The sequence below is a fragment of the Mirounga angustirostris genome, unplaced genomic scaffold (genome assembly GCF_029215605.1).
Source record: "Mirounga angustirostris isolate CCGP_5_RB_7025 unplaced genomic scaffold, mMirAng1.0.hap1 SCAF_7, whole genome shotgun sequence".
In the NCBI taxonomy this organism is placed as follows: Eukaryota; Metazoa; Chordata; class Mammalia; order Carnivora; family Phocidae; genus Mirounga; species Mirounga angustirostris.
In genome coordinates this window covers 125,752,904-125,765,892 of record NW_026991715.1, presented here as the reverse complement: position 1 = coordinate 125,765,892, position 12,989 = coordinate 125,752,904, and the positions used below count along the sequence as shown (strand labels likewise).

Below are 12,989 nucleotides of genomic sequence, written 5' to 3'. Positions count from 1 at the left end.
TGGAAAATCACAAGCTGACGTGTTACCATGGAAGGAGTAAAAGCAAAGATGAATTAAAGGCATATAATCAAATAAGGAACCTTTCGATGATCAGGAGAGCACATCCAGAATTTTTTTCCAGTGAACTATCCAATAAACTTTCGTGAAGCTTAAAATAATTATTATGTTATTTCTTTCTAATATGAATAACTTATGTTTGCATTAATTCTTGATGTGTTTATATCTTTACTCAAATGATACTACGTTCCCATTTCACAGAAAAAGATATTTATCAGTATATACCTTTCTAGATTGATACCACTGATTCTTTTAGGAAAAGAGAGTTGTTTCCTAAAGTTACAAAGTCGGGCTTACTTTATTCCCACAAAACAGCTTGTTCCAGGCACTATGAGGAATCTTTATATTGTGAAAATACTCCCTTCCTATAACATTTAGCTGTGGAATTCCTGTTACTGTTTGTTTGGGTCATTCTCAAAAGTTTTGAGTCTCCTGTGATACTTTTGAAAGTAAAATAAGACTTAATAAAATAGCAAAGTCAATTTTAAAATGGCTGAACGTTTACACCTGAAGAGTGTTTAAGGCCCCGTATCAAGCTGGAAGGACACCTAGTGAAGGGCACTGTTGTACTCTTGAAAAGCTCTGTCCCGTTCATATTTTTACCAAAAACTTAAAGACCTAGGAGGCACCTACACTGGGTTTTCAGATGACATAAGCCCCAAAAGAATGGCTCCTACCACATATGCCTGAGATCATAATTCAAAATGACTTCAGTTGGCTGCAGTGCTGGGTGGAAACCAACACAATAAAGTTGAGCAGGGGGTAAATGTGTATTTCTGCTTTTAGATTCAAAAGGCACTTGTGCAATTACAGGATGGGGAAAGACTGAGCTTGGCACCAGTTCATGTGACTAAAAGCTTAATATGACCCAACAATAGGATGTCGTGGCTAAAAAAGAATGAATCTAGTCAGTTATAATTATTAATAGTTCACCGTCCTCTGCACTGGTACACACTACATCAGGAGTGATTTGTTAATTCCGAGCACATTCAAGAGTGACTTTGACAAAGCAAAGTAGCTACTGAGAGGGTGTCGGATCCAATCTAAGACACGTTTATTGGGCTTCTGTTTGGGGCAGGCAACATGCTAACCGATGTGGGGAATAAAGATATGAAGAGACGTTGCCAGTCTATAGCTTCAAGGAGTTGAAAATGTAAATGGAGAGCCGGACAGGTACGCACATGACTGTAAAACAAAGCAGACTAGGAAGCCAAGAAGCACAAGGAAAGGGCTGTGGGAATTCAGGGGCTGGACCAAGGGTGGGATTTCCACAGGAAATGAGGACGAGGACAGAGGAAGCCTTAAAGCAAAGATGTAGAGACAGGAAAACTCAAGGCTCGGCTAGGGAATGATGAGTATACTAAGTTGCCTGGAAGAATGGGGTAGGTCTTAGCAGGTAATAAAACTGGGCAAAGAAGGTTTGGACCAGAGCATGAGGGCACTGACTGGTAGGCAGTGGGAGGTATTACAGGTTGGCGAATGTCTGGAAGTCATGATACATAAGGATCAGTTGGAGAAATGTTGAGTCTTTAGTCTGGAGAAAAGAAGACCAAGGTCCCTCTGGTAAATGTGAACCAGACTCACTTTGTGTTCTTCCAGAAGGAAAATTTTATCTCAGGAGAAAAGGGTTTATAAGGAACCAGATTTTGCTTCTTTCTGAGCTTCTTTCTGTTTTAAAATTCAAAGCTACCCAACAGTGAAGAGCTGGCTGAGGAGATGGTGAGCGCCATTGTGGTTAGGCTCAGAGAAAGTTTAATAACAGATACTCTGAAGGAAATGGGGGTGGGGGTGGGGGAATCTGCAGCTTCACCAAGAGATGTGGGAGTTCTAGGAATTACCCAAGGCCTTTGCAGTGCGGAATTACCAATGGTTGAGTGTTCTTTCTTTCTTCTTTGATTCAACTTCTGAATAAAGCCAGCATGTTAGAACTCCGCAGTTCAATAAGATGTCAGACTAATTCTAGTGCAGGCTACTCAGTGCTTTGACAATAGCCACTCATCATCAGTGTTTTACTTTTCAATATTTGCACCATCGTTTTTGGCTGGGATGTCCATCCTTTCAAATATGAATTTGGCAGATTTTTGTCAGAAGTCCCCATTAGGTGAATCAAATGCAAGTCAACAATTGATTTAAGTCCAGTGCAAAGGAGACTTTATTTTACAAAGAATCACCAGACCTATCGATGTAGGGATTAAACAGGGGTTCTGGGGGCAGAAGGACTTGAGTTCACATGCCAGCAATGCCACTTACTAGCTGTGTGATCCCGAGCAAGTGATTTAACCTCGCTGTTTCCTGATCTGTAAATGGGGATTGGCCATTGTTATCCCAGCCTTGCAGGTTGTCTGGGAGGATTTAATGAGATGAAGTCCTTGGCGTGTGCCTAGCGAGGTAGAGTTTACGGACTGAGTTCTCACATTTTACAGTCGTGTTCCCCTGGCTGTTTAAAAGCATTCATTTGAGCGGCACCTGGGTGGCTCAGTCAGTTAAGCATCTGCCTTTGGTTCAGGTCATGATCCCAGAGTCCTGGGACCAAGCCCTGCATTGGGCTCCCTGCTTAGTGGGGAGTCTGCTTCTCCCTCTCCCATTCTCCCTGCTTGTGCTCTCTGTCTGTCAAACAAATAAATCTTTTTTTAAAAATAGATCATTCATTTGAGTTCAGTTTTGCACCCTATTTTCATTTACCTTATTTATAAATTTTTTATCTCCTATCCCTTTTTAACAACAATGTCCCCAGTTCACTCCCCTCTCTCTCTTTTTTGTTTTTTGATGGTTTTTTTTGGTGGTGGATTTTTGGGGTTGTTGTGGGGGGTTTTTTTGGTTTTGGGGGGAGTTTTTTGCCATCTAATGTTACCAGATTTTACTCAAGACCCATCCAGTAGTTGTTTTTTTCCCAAGCACTGGCGATTACATTGTTCTCCACCCTATCCCCATTTTCCAAGTTAAAGAATAATTTTTACAATCCAACCTATGCAACATCAGTCTCAATTCAACCAAACACCATTTCACTTTCTGTCTCTGCCACCTTCCTGGATCCCTGAAGTCTATTCAGGATAAGTGGAGTTGGAGAGAAGGGGCTGCCCGTAGTTTTCTTTGGAGAACTTACAGGAATTTCTAATACCCCTTGAAAAAAGCATCAAAATATGAAACTGAGAAGCACATAGAAACTACATACATAGGGGTTACAAAACTGAGGTAGAATAGGCAGAAACAACTCCCTTCAGGGGAAGGGAAAAGCTGCAACAGTCTTGCACCATTCCTGGTGGACTATATCAGGAATAACTCCGTTCCATTGTCGCCCTTGGCCCAGGGGGCAAAAAACGCAGCTTTTCCTGTTTCGGGGAGAAAATGTTCTCTTACTACACTTCAGGCAGAGGTAAGGGAAGCCAACCACGTCTAGAGTTTGCGACAGTCTTTTTCACTTAGTGAAGTGATACTGCTTTATTGTTCGGGTCAGGTAGCTGGGAGCATAATCTCCCACTCCCTGGGTGCGACTATTCCTTTATAGATTAGATAAGAACAACTGATGGGAAGTTTTAAATGCTGAGAAAATTAATCAGAACTGAAAAGGGGTGTGTTGGCCACAGCCCAAGAAATATGCTGACTGAGATAAAAGCACCCACTGAACTTTTTCTCCATTCCATGCTTTCCCTCTTCTCTCTCCTTCTGTCATTCTCTCAACCCCAGCTCTGTCCCCTAAAGACTCCTTTGGCATGCTCTCTTCACTGGCCAGAACGTGGAGTAAAATTTTTTAAAAATTGTTCTTGTATATTGTATATAAGATCCCATGTCCTGGATTTAATTTAGAGAATAGCTGAAGGGAACGCATTTTATTCTCAATCATTTCTTTTTTTATATAAGAAATATATCTTTTTAAAGTATGTTAATTTCAGTTTCAAGCCACAAACTTAACCTCAGTCCATTTCCAAGTTCTCAGATTGGCTTATGGTTCCAGAATCATTTGATGGCAAGGAATGGGGTGGATGTTGGGTTGCAACCACGGGGAAGGCTCCTTTGGCCCCAGGAATCTCTGCTGCTTCCCAGCCTCATTTCAGGACATGGAGACACACTCCTGTCTCAGCTGTTCTGGGAATCGGGGCCAGGTTGAATTGGTTTTTAATGTCCATGTGTTGCTTTCAATGTCTATGAGGCTTTCAATTCCTTTTCTCCTGTGAGGGACAGGCCTTCCGTGGGAAGAAAGGGAACCCCTTGAGTCTGACATGTTCTGCAGTCAGCTTGAGATGCCTTTTGATTAACTTTGGACAAGTCTGGCCCAGTTGTGGAATTCAGTCCCACTCAGCATTCTGTCAGCCGGGAAACATGCTGTCTTGACCATCGTCTTCCTAAGAAAGTCGCATGGGACCCAGCACGTAGAGGTCTTTTCCACAGCAAGTAATTCAATCCAAAGTAAAGAGAGCTGCTTTGGAAACTGCAAACTACTCATCCAGTGGTTGGTTGTAAATCATGATTCTTTGGGGAAAAGGGCAGAGGGGGCTGGAGCTCCGGCCCTCAAAGAACTTCCTCTCTTTAAACTGAAGCAATTTGCTGCTCTCTACACGGTCTTTCTACTGTGAGTGAAGTTACCTACTTTCCCCAGTCACATCGGTGGTCCTGGCGGGGGCTGATTGATGGCCAACTGCGTGTTGGCACATCTTTGCCCATGATAGAGGCCTCTTTTCAAAGCCAGGCTTCACAGGTAAAACCAAGAGTTGGTCTGATCAGCCCCTCGTCTCCATGGCCCAACCCACGCTTTTTCTTTTAGCTGCTATTTTCTGCAGTCCTGGGTTTCTAAATCTTGGCGAGAGGACAGTCATTCCTTTGTGCTCGGCTATTACAATGAGGTAACCAAAGAAAGGGTCTTGGTCTGAGGCTGTCAGCTGTTACTAATCACTACTCCCCAGCCCATCATGGGTCCCGCTCTCCTCTCCCTCTTGCTCTGCTTAGCACACATAAAGAAGATGAATTACTCCCTGGTTCCTCTTCAGAAAAGCATATTGTGCAGCACATTCCAATACCGTGAGCGAAGGATGGGCTAATGTGAAGGGTAAATGGGTATCTAAATCACCTCTCGGTGGGTCTTATGCTGGCAACTGTGTGCCTGAGAAGTGACTCTCAGAGCTGGCTCTTCCGAGGTTTTCTTGAGACCTTGGCTGAGAGAGAGAGGAAGTCCCCGTGGTGGGTTTTCTGGCAGATCGCATCACTGGAGTGACTGCAGGGCTGTGGGAGGCTGTAATGAGAGTCTGTTGGATGGTTAAGACTAGTGTAGAGAAAAGCAAACTTGACCACTCAGAGGACCTCACCAGCTGGTAACCCAGGAGAAACATTCTCCACCCCAAAGGTCAAGGAGGCCACTGGATGCTCTTTGATATTGGAGGTAGCAGCAGTTAAAGTTGGGCATCGGTTTCCCCTCACTGCTTCCCCGTATGAAGGTTCATTTTCAGAGGACGGCAATAACCAGAGAAAAAGGGATTGTGTGCTTGGTCCTACCAGGCTGAGGATAAAGGGTGATTTATGTGACTTTTTATGCCACTAATAATATTGTCTGCTCCCCTGGGATTTTTCTATTTAACAGTCTTTCAAAATAGAATGTTTCCCTTTTGCCTTTCCACAGTTCGTTTTACTAGTGAACAGTGGAACTCAAAGGGAGACTTTTGTTGACAGTTTTAAGGGTCAAATTAAAAAATCAATTTGCCTGACAAATTATATGCTATCACAAGCAATAAATTCGTAAAGAAGATTCCTTGTCATTCTTATGCAATATAACCTCATAAAACTAAGTGATATTATAAGCAAATGAAATATCAAGCTTTGTGACATTATAAACAGCTATATGGGAAGGAAATTTTGGCCAGGGCAAAAACCCCTGTGAAGATACTTGTGATTTAATTGACTGTGAATTCCACAAAATTTTTCTCATCTGCTTATGGAGATGGTTTAACTCTTCTTCACTAAGAATCACTGATTAAATGCCTCTTTGCTCAAAATTGCGTGAAGCGAATCTATTCTCAAACTTCTCGTTACAATGTCTACAGAATTTCTGTTCAACTCAACTGACCAGATATTAGACATCAGCTCCCTTATTTCCTTGGTCTCCACTAGCTTGGTGAAATAAATGCTTGGGTGCTGGGGATAGTCCAAAGTCATAAGAAGCGAGGATGACAGGAAGGAGAGACCATAGCTCATGGTTCCTTTGTAAAGCCTCTCCTATTAACTAGGTATCTACCAGTGTTTGCAAACTCCTTTTTTTTTTACTAGAACCTACAGATAAAATACAAATGTATTCATATCTGGGTGTCCCTCCAAAAAAAGGGGAAAAAACACAAATGTATTTACATTGTGACCCAGCCACGCACAATACATACAGACAGCTGAAAAAAGTTTCACAAACTGATACTTACCTTTACCACAGGTGATACCCTTTAGTATTTCCTATTCTGTTCTCTTTCATGAATGGAAAACAATACTAATCATAACCCATGAGCTGCATCATAAGCACGTGTTAGACCCCTATCCCGCTCTTCCATTCCCTTCGGTGTGTTTTTCGCTTATTCACTCAATGTTCTGTTAACATGTGGACGGATAGGACTTCAGCATTTACTTATATAGGCTCATCTGCGAGACTGCCTCATGGTAGTAAAAGAGGGAAAATAATACAGAGTGGGAGAGGGAGAAGGAAGGGAAAGAGGGAGGGTGCTCCTGGTGGTGACTAGTAGAGGTGTGCCAGCCTTCTGCCTTCCTGACCATCCCCGGACACCTTGCTGCCAGTGACACCTCCTCCCCACCCCACCCCTCACCCCCAGCTCTGGAAATGAAGCTCCAGGTGATGCTGAGTCACTCTTTCCCCACCAGGGCTGTCTCTCATTCTCCAAGATAGAATGAACCGATTTTGGATTAATTGGGGGAAGAGCAACTAAAACTGACAAATCCAAATTTCAGAGTATTTTAAACAAAAGCAACTTTAGTAATTGCAATTCACAGTAACCTAACCTAAATGTTAAAAAAAAAAAAAAAAAAGAGTGTGTGTGGCCTCTCCCCAGCATAACAACAACAGCGGTGATAAGAATGACTATTCAACAAATACTTCTTGTGCAGGCGCCGTTCCATGGCCACTGAGGCTACATTAGTGAATAAAACACATGGCTCTGCTCTCTTGGCACTAAAATTTTAGTAGAGAGAGACATACAGTAAGTAGCATTTATCAAGAACCTGCTTTGTCTGGATTCTTCATGTAAGTTTTCCCTAAGCTTGCAGTATAAATATTATTAGCTTCTTGTCTAGACGAAATGGAGGCTTAGAGAAGGCAAATAATACTTAGTGAATAGCTTGTTTATTACTGTTCTGCTTACTTAATAATAACAGCTAACATTTGTTGAATCCTTACTCTGTGCCAAGCTCTATGCTAAGTGCTTTTGGAACGAAAGTCCCTTTAATGCCAGTGCAGGAGAGGGCTGTCAGGATTCCCATACTGCAGATGAGCAAACAGAGGCTTACAGAGGTCATAAGCTACCAGAGCCAAAAGTGCAATCCAGGTATTCTTACCTCAGAGCCTAAACTCTTTTTTTTTTAAAGATTTAATTTATTTATTTGACAGAGAGAGACACAGTGAGAGAGGGAACACAAGCATGGGAGTGGGAGAGGGAGAAGTAGGCTTCCCGCGGAGCAGGGAGCCCGATGCAGGGCTCGATCCCAGGACCCTGGGACCATGACCTGAGCCGAAGGCAGACGCTTAACGACTGAGCCACCCAGGCGCCCCTCAGAGCCTAAACTCTTAATCGCTGAGCAAAAAAAAAAGAATACACTTACAAAATGCCTGAGGTTGGCCTTAAGTAGTTTAACTGTTGTCTTTGAGATTAAGTTCTGAGGCTGCATCCTGCTTATTAATTGTGATTCAAAATTGTGATACAATCATTAGCAAACCTAACTTTGAAAGATTCTTCTGTTCCACAAGCCACAGAATCATAGAACTTTACTTGTTTTACGATCGAGTCTATAAAGGGGCCAGAAGAAAATAGTTTAGTGAAGAAAAACGTAATATACTTTTAGACAGATTTAAAATGATTTATTTTATGCTCGCTCCCTCCGCCGCTCCCCACCCCCCGCGCCCCCTTCCCTCCCTCTCCTCTGAGCTTTTTGACCCTCTTGCTCACTCTCCTTTCTGAGGGTTCCAGTGTGCCCTTTTTCCTCCAGCAGTGGGCAGTTGCTTTAGGATACAAGAGTTCATTTTTCAATCTGTAAATAGGAAGTATATTGTATTTTTAGAATTTAACTTTCCTTAAAAAAAATCAGCACCTTACAGTCAAATGACATGCTGGAGCTCTTCCTTGACTTCCTTGTTGTAAGTTTGCCCATCCTGAAATTCTAGGAGGATGGAGAACAGGCGGCTTTCATTACATGAGCATTTGAGAAGCCCATTGTGGAGAAAGAGTGCCTCTAAAATAAAGCAAAAACCGAAACAGACAATATTCTTGAATCAGCAGTTGCTGATTTTCTGTTCTTTCTGGGCCTGGTCCAGTCCCTGGAAGAACAATGAAACACCATGAGAATGAGGAGAAAGACAATTCATCACAGAAGTCTTCATCCTTAAATTTCAATTTTCAAAACCAGAGACAGGAATTATTGGGGGAAGTGGAGTAAAACACATGAATGGATAAAACATGGATTTTTAGCAGATGGGAGAATAAAATCCATGCAAATAAGAGAGAACTTGACATTATTTATATGTTATCCTTTTATACTTCTCTGAATGCGTATTTCATTTATCCAAGAAGTCATACCAAATATTATACCAAAAGAAATCTAATTTACAATACAGACTTACAGAGTTCCACTTACGTATTTATGAGACCCTCCCTCCCTACTTCATCCCAGCAAAAACCCACAAATGTGGTGCATATTTGTTAATGCCAAACTGATTACCAAAAGACTGTTTTTATAAATAAAGAAGTAAATGCGTATTTACCTATTTGCATTAAGAAACTCTCTTCTCTTCCTTCCTCTCTCTTCAAAGTGACTGCTGCCTAAAATACCCAGGTTTCTGAAGCAAAGTCTTTATCTTTTACATTCTAAAAAATGTGTGTTTAATCCCTTTTAGATGCTTAACTCATTGGTGAACATGTAATAGGTTTGCAGAAATGATCGATGGATTGCTTCCTTGATGACTGGATCTTGATGGGTTGGTTTTTAGAAAGGAAAATAAGATTCATGTATAATAGATTTGCAGAAATGATCGATGGATTGCTTCCCTGATGACTGGATCTTGATGGGTTGGTTTTTAGAAAGGAAAATAAGATTCATGTACCCACAGCCAGCAAGTATCCGTGATCCTCCATGCTCCATTAGAATATGCTCTTGGCTGTTTCTCTAGAAACGATGAGAAATTTGTACTAATTGATTAGTTCTCTAGCTAGTCCTTCGGGTGACCAGTGTAATGCACTTCCTCTGAAGGTAGGGAATGCTGAGTAATGTGCTAGAGTTTCTTCAGTGATCTACTGCCATGGAATTTTCCTCCAGCCTGTCCATTAAAAGAGAGGTATAGGGGAAAGGGTGATCCCTTGGGAGTGCAGGTTCGAATTCTGCCACTGCCATTTGCTAGCTGTGCGACACTGGACAAGTTACCTAACTTCTCTGCTCTTGTGTATCTTCACCTTTAAAATGATATCAATGACATCTACAACCTCCAGTCGTCATGAAATTAGATGAATATGTGCCATTGACTGGGGGTGGGATTTTGTGAGTGAATTAGGGAACTAGCACAAAAGTTAACTCAAAATATATCAAACATATGAACAGAACAAACATGGCACTATAATTGGAAGACCGGTCCCAGCACTTGTAGCAATGCTGCCATATAGTATTTCTTGGGTTTCAAGAGGGTCTCAATTCTGATGGCAGATTGTTTTCATAATAAAGATGTCAGGTTGTCTTGAATGGGTCTGGTTTAGCTAAACCCAGATCAAATGAAGAAAAAGAGACCAGCCGAGATCATTATCTTTACTACTTGCTCTGGAATGTGTTTCTCCAGTGTATGTTTAGACAAACACATAGTTGTCGTAACACACTCCCGTCAGTACCTACACACCCAAGTGACCACCTGTCTCCCCTGCCCCGGTGCCCTTTTCTTCCATTTTAAAGTGACAAGGCTCAATTAAAATCTTCCCTTCCTAAATATTTAGGGCACTTCCTGCCAAAGTTCCCTTTTCCACAAAGTGATTCAGTACTTTGCCCTTGCCCCCAGACACTCTGACATTTGTGTGTAGTCTCTGGCGTAGGGCTTTGTCTCGGATTTCTCAAGGCTAGGGCACAGAGATGCTCACTGAGTTTGAGTAAGGGAGAGCAAGAGAGGAAGGGAAGTAAGGGAGAGGAAGAGAGACATTGTTCACCTTAGGTTTTGTCTTCCGGAGCTCATCCTCCATTTTCCTGGTTCCACCATTATCAGGACCATTCTCTTTCAGGCCCTGTGTCTGGCAGATTGTCCACATCCATCCTGCTTTTGCCCTCACGACAGTGTGTGACCTTGTTCATGGTGGTCCCTTTAGTTTTACGAGCCTGTGTCAGAGAAGAGCGGAGTGGTCAGAGTTGGCAGATGGGGAGAGGGGATGGGGGACCAGGGACGGAGGAAGGCAAGCAGTCCGTGTGGGACACCAGGGCCCCCTCTTGGGAACAGACCTACATGGAGAATTGGTTCATGAAGATACTCCACCCCACCCCAAACACACCCCTCCTTCCTTGGCTGAAATAATAGCAGCTGTTGCTTTATTCTCTTGCAAAGGAAAAGGGTCAATATGTAGAGATTGGTGAGGCCTCTCATTTGACTACCAGTTCTCCTTCTGGGATCACTGCTAAAAACAATGCCTTGGTGGTTGTCTTCAGCTATTTCAGAATTTAAAGGTGTGGAGAAAATACTTTCATACTGGTTTTCATTTTTTTAATTTAAAAAAAAATCCTGTAAGTAAGAAGCTTTGTTTCTTCGAGTTGATAGCCTTGTAGCTGTGGACTCTGGGATAACTACCCCCATCCCTACCCGCGCAGTGGGAGGGAGGGAGATTTAGGCCTCCTCCTTTGTTTGCCACTTTGGTTTCCAGTGCTCTGCCTTGACCACTTAGCGCTCTCTCTGAATAGCTATAGGTCGGGAGTAGTGGGCAGGAACGTCAGAGAAGACTTGGCGTGAGAACGGAACAGCACCACAGAATAGAAGGCGAGAGGGAAAGAAAGCATCTCGGAGGAAGAAAATACTGCTGCCTCGTACCCCCTAGCAGAGATATCCGGTCTATTGTGCCCGCACCACTCGCCGCCGAAGAATTTCAGGCTTCAGTGGTGACAAGCTCAGGCAATAATGGGGAAAAGAGTGGGCCCCTTCTGAGGGAAATTATTGCAAGCGCAGGAAGCCAAGATATTTGAGATGTGATTCAGACCTGGGGATGAAAATGGGGGGATGGGACATTTGACTGAGAACAGATTAGCCCATTTTTAAGGCTGGCAAGGTGTTGAAGTGGCACCATCCCAGTAAATGGAAATTCAGCCTTGGGCTTCAAGAAACCCAGGGCAAGGGTAAGAGAAGCTAAGTTCATGCGTTAAAGCCAAAGTGGGCCTCCTTTGCGGGAGCTGCAGTTGGGCTCCTCAGGGGCAGAGAGTATATGAAAATCAGTGACATAAGAGCAAAGTTCAAGTACCCACTCCATTTTACTTGGTGTTGACTACGACCTTAGTCACTTAAGTGGTTTTTAACCTGCGCTATGGGTTGTTGTTAAAAATAAGAACATATCAGGTACTAAGTAAGTGCTTATTATGAAAATTATGAATGATATGATTCAAATATAAATGAAATTATAAATTATAAATTCAATTCTCATGGGAATTAACATTATATCACATTTTGGGGGCAAACCCAGCCCTATCATGGGTACTATTTTTTTTTCAATATTTTACCTTACTCTAAATATGTTGGTATGAACAGTCACTACCTAAAGATTAAATCACTATAAGAATCTGATACTGATCTTTGGAGTACAGTATAACCTTTTAATACATTTATAAAAATGCAATTTTTAAATAGTAAAGAAAATAGTCCCTTCGTTATGATTGGATTATACTATACTTGGATTTTAGTGTTTCCATGAGATTAGGGAAGGGAAAGAAAGAAGAAAAGTGAAGAAATAGCTAATGAAACAGAAGAGCCCATATTATTATAATCTAATCTTTTTTTAATTAACATATAATGTATTATTTGTTTCAGGGGTACAGGTCTGTGTATAATCTAATCTTTTGAGGGGTTTGTGTCATTCCCAATTTTTTACCACCCCAAGAGACATTAAGATATGTTCCATTTGCTAGAGCAGGAAGGGAAATCTTGAAAGTCACACCTCCTTTTTTACCTAGGATATAACACCTCGCCTGAGGTAGACTTTGAAGATGTCCTGAAAACGAGAGGGCGAAGATGTTTAACATGAGATGAGGTACTCCATGCCCAGGGGAGAAGGTGGAAACATGAGAAGAACCCCACCAAAAAAGAGAATTTTTTTTTTAATTTTGATGAGATGAGATGAAATGGAAACCACAGAGAAACTATTTGAGAACTTTGGTTTTATAACCCAATGTCTAATTTAAATGCAAATTGACGATAAGTTGTTAGGTGGTCAGAATAAGGCTTACATTTTGCATAAAAACATCAAAGAAAAGACTCCCAAGTACACATATAAAATAATAAGTCTTTTAAAATAATTTAATGCCAGTTTATCCATGTGAGTCACCACAGTGAATTGAGATATGCTCAGGTTATCCTGCCAGAAATTTTTTTTGAGCATCTCTTCATCTACAGATACACACACACACACTACTCACTATTTACACTCATAGCTTCCCCAACCAGTAATAACCTAGGAAAGAATTTGATTGCCCTTTTAAATCATTAGAGAGCCACGTGAAATCAACTCTTGACG

At 41.9% G+C, this 12,989-nt stretch overlaps 1 protein-coding gene across 3 annotated transcripts in view; it reads left to right on the top strand.

Annotated features, from left to right (window-relative positions):
- SLC1A3 (solute carrier family 1 member 3) overlaps positions 1 to 12,989 on the top strand; it is a 79,136-nt gene that overhangs the window by 48,597 nt on the left and 17,550 nt on the right. The gene's annotated exons all lie outside the window — the stretch shown is intronic.